Below are 4,171 nucleotides of genomic sequence, written 5' to 3' on the forward strand. Positions count from 1 at the left end.
GTAGCTGATTGCAATGAAGGTAATGTGGGGGTTCAGTCCAATTTATTTGTTCAATGGAATAACAGTTCTAAAGGGATGATTTGCAGCAAGATGTGATACTTTATTGTAGCATTGTTCAGGGTTTGTTTGTGTGGACATTTGTAGGTTAGTAAAGAGTGAGGAGGCAAGTGGTAGGTTAGATAGGAGCTAGGTTTTAGCTATGGGTCCTCTAGTTATTTCTGTTAGGTAGGGATTTGTTCTGTAAAAGAGGCTGAGCTTTTGGTGTTTTCATTTTTTTAATAGTTTGGAATTATAGGTGAAGTTTCAGGTTGCCAACAGTTGTGGTGCCTAAGAATTTGGTTTTTGGAATCTGTTCAATCAGAGTGTTATTTAATGAAGTGATTTTGACAAGAGTTTTGCTTTGTGAAAATGTTTTTGGCTTGAAAAGTAGTTATTTTGTTTTTTAGGTGTTAAGTAAGCATTGTGAGTTGCCTAGTCAGGATTTTGTGGACATAAAGGACTTTTTGAATAAAATAAATAATTTGGAGTTCAGTGCTAATGATATACTTCAGTGGTTTATTGACACAATTAACCTCTATGAGGAAGTTTTAGAAATAATTTTAAAAAACAATTTCTCATGATCAAGGACAGTATTTCTTACAAAAAAGTGAGGTAGCAATGGGTTCCCCATATGGATCTCTGTTTGCTAACACAGTAATGGCCCAATGGCAGCATATGTATTTATTCAACCACCAGTTCAGTGAGTTTTTTAGACTGTGTGTCCATTATTTGGACGACATTTTTATAGCATGGAGAGATACTAAGGAAAGAGTGGAACAGTTTTTTGTATTACATCAATAATGTCATAGACTTCCTGACTTTCACTTATGAAATGGAATTTAGTAGGGTAGCTTATCTGGATGTCTTTGTAGGAAAAGATTATGAAAATAACAAGTACTTCTCCTATATTATCTTTAGGAAAGCTACATACTCTAACATTTTTCTACATTATATAACTGTACATCCCCACCATCAAAAAGAACAGGTGTCAAAGGACAACAAGTAAGGGCTGCATGTATGATCACTTTGGATTCCCATTTTTGGGGAAGAATGTAGTAATTTTAGAAATATGTTTATCAAAAGAGGGTAGTCGGTGAGTCTCTTGCATGATATAATACAAGAAGTACAAGTTAAAAGAGAGACCTGGACCTTTCATTCCAATATTGTATACAAGTGGTGTTGATGAAACACTAATTGTACAGAATATAAATCTTATAAAAGACAATTTTAAGAACTTTGTGTAGAAACTGAAACACATGACCACAGGCTACAAAAAACAATGCTCTTCGGAATAAACTAAAAACTTTAATTATTGAGACTTAAAATAAGACGTAAAAAGATAAAACAAAGCTCTTGTTGATTTGTATATGATAAGCGCTTTCGGCTAAAAGCCTTCCTCAGATTTTAAGAACTTTAGTAATTATTTCATCAAAATGGTTAATAGTGATCACGCTAAACTTGAGTGGATCCTAAAAAAAGAATTGGATTATTATGAGGGATGATGTTCAGGCAAAGGAAAATGTGGCAGAAAACCCAGTGATGGTTTATAGGAAAGGCACCACTTTTAAAAACATATTTGAAAACTGTCTCAGTTGTAAAATAATGGTGAACCCTATTATGAGAAAATGCGGTCATTGCCAATTCTACAAATATATTCAGATAGGAGAACCACTTCTACAAATATATCCAGATAAGAAAACATTATATGATTCAGAGTAAGAAATATCTTATACAAGGAAGATTTGATTGTGCAGCTGCAGAAGTAGTGTATGGTGCCTTGTGTCAATTTTGTTTAAGTTTCTATTTTGGTAGTACTGAACACAAGTTATGGGAGCATAGTTATGAGCACGAATATGATAGAAAAGCAAACAGACTAATAGGTTCATAGATTGGAACTAGGCTAACTGCCCTTGTGAGCCATTTCAAGCCTAGCCAGTTACCCCATGTGAGAATCAAATCCTGCACCTTGTGTCTGTAAGGTAAACACCTTAACCATTATGCCATCCACCCACCCCTAAAAAAGCTTCACTTGTATCAACATTACATCACCCCAGATGGGACTCGAACCCACAATCCTTGGCTTAGGAGGCCAATGCCTTAGCCATTAGACCACTGGGGCCTGACAGTAGCTGTAGCTAATGCACAGTTTAAACATATTCAAATGTATCCGTGACATCAGTTTAAGTTTGTTGTTATAGAAAAGGTGGTTAAGAGAGGGGGCCCATGTCTCTTATTTTAGGAGAAAAGAGAATTGTTTTGGCAGTTGCACGTGAATATTTGCAACTGGCCAGGTTTGAATGAACATTCTTCCATTAGTTCTGTTTTGAAATTAAAGACACTATCTAGGTAACTGCATTGTTTATATTTACCCTTATATATTTTTTTACATTTATCTTAATTTTTCTAATGCTTGTTGAGGATTTGATAACTTTAGGTCTTATAATTCACTTTCCTAGCATGAACCTTGTGGTTCAAGTGTGTATCATTTTAAGAGAATGAATCTTTTACTACATTGTATCATGTGATCAAGTTTAAACTTTTAAAAGGCAGTTTTTAAGTGTATAGTGTATCTGAAGGCGTCTTTCACGTTTTTGAGATGAAAGCGCTCATCTCTTGTATAATTAAAGTGATTTAGTACGTTTTCACCAGTGGTATAGCATTTTATTGTTTTTAGTTATCAGTTTGTGTTTTGCTATGCAATTTTCTAAATTTTGTTTATCCAAATAGAAAATATTTTCTTTTTGGCACCAAAATAGAGGGCAGAACTATCTCAAGTGGCAGAACCAGGCTAAACAAGAAGAAGGTTACTGTCAGCTGCCTGTCGGGTGCCGGGATCTGCCACATAACCCACGCACTCAGGTCATTCTACAACAAGTACAAATATGATTCTGTCCTTGGACTACATGAAAAGAGACATGGAAGAGCTCTCCGATCTTGTAGCCCAGGCAGGTATGGCCCTAGCACTGAGTAGCATTCTGCCATCGCCCAGAATGATACCACAGTACAAGGACAAAATGATTGACTTCAACAATTGGCTAAGCTTCTGGTGTCATTCTAAGGGGATCCAGTATCTGTCTGCTTGGGATGACATGGTCGACAGATCATGATATTTTGCCAGAGATGGCCTGCACCTGTCGGCCCTGGGATTCCGGATACTGGCTAAGGTTCTTGCTGCCCCTATAGTGCCTTTTTTAGGCAAGGTTCAAATAACAAATTCACCACCGTAACAGGGACAGGCAACCAAAAACTGAGGGTAATGCTACTCAATGCTAGAAGTCTAAATCTCAAAATGCACTCACTAGAGGCACTCCTTAAAATGGAGAACATCAATATCTGTGCAGAGACCTGATTCAAGGCTCCAGAGAGCACCCCTGCACTACCAGGCTATAACTCATACCACACTTTTCAGCCATGTAACCTGGACCGAAACACCAAAGGCAGAGGTGTGTCCATAATCATTCAGGATATCCACACCTCCAGGCTAGTTGCTCAGCATAATGCATCCAAGGTTATCCAAGTGCAACTAACTCTGGGCAAAACTGCAATCCATATTGTAGCTTGCTACAGATCCCCCACCATACCCCAGGATTCCCACTCCTCTTTTCTTGATGTACTGGAAAATATTAGGGTTCAACCAAACACCCTAATAATGGGCGACTTCAACTACCAAACTATTAACTGGGAAAACTACTCGTGTACCAACTCCTTAGCTCAATGCTTTCTGGAATTCATAAACTCCAATGCCCTGGATCAACTTATCCACACCCCCACCAGCAATATCCTAGACCTAGTCATTACCAACATGAGTGACCGGTGTTCCACACCTGAAGTCAACTCCTCGTTGGTCCAATCCAACCATAAGCTAATCATCCTTGATATCCACATCCCGCCCCCACACCCCATTAAAGAAACCACAGTAAACAATTTCTCCAAAGCCAACTTCATGCTTCTTAAGACAGAAGCGGTGAACTTCATGACACCCACGCAGATGGACAATACAGTTACAACTGCTGAATCCTACACAAATGCACTCTATAAGCACTTACATGAGTGCATGGGTCGAACCAAGATGCTATCTTCCAAAAAAAGGAAGCCAATCTGGTGGTCCCCTGCAATAAACAAACTGTACAAC

At 38.1% G+C, this 4,171-nt stretch overlaps 1 non-coding gene across 1 annotated transcript; it reads right to left on the minus strand.

Annotated features, from left to right (window-relative positions):
• Nucleotides 1-2,085: 2,085 nt before the first annotated feature.
• TRNAR-CCU lies at nt 2,086-2,158 on the minus strand. Its single transcript has one exon. It is a non-coding gene; the product is annotated as a tRNA-Arg (tRNA).
• Between the last annotated feature and the right edge of the window lie 2,013 nt (nt 2,159-4,171).

This window comes from Protopterus annectens, chromosome 1.part0 (genome assembly GCF_019279795.1).
Source record: "Protopterus annectens isolate FY-2018-M chromosome 1.part0, PAN1.0, whole genome shotgun sequence".
Classification (NCBI taxonomy): Eukaryota; Metazoa; Chordata; order Ceratodontiformes; family Protopteridae; genus Protopterus; species Protopterus annectens.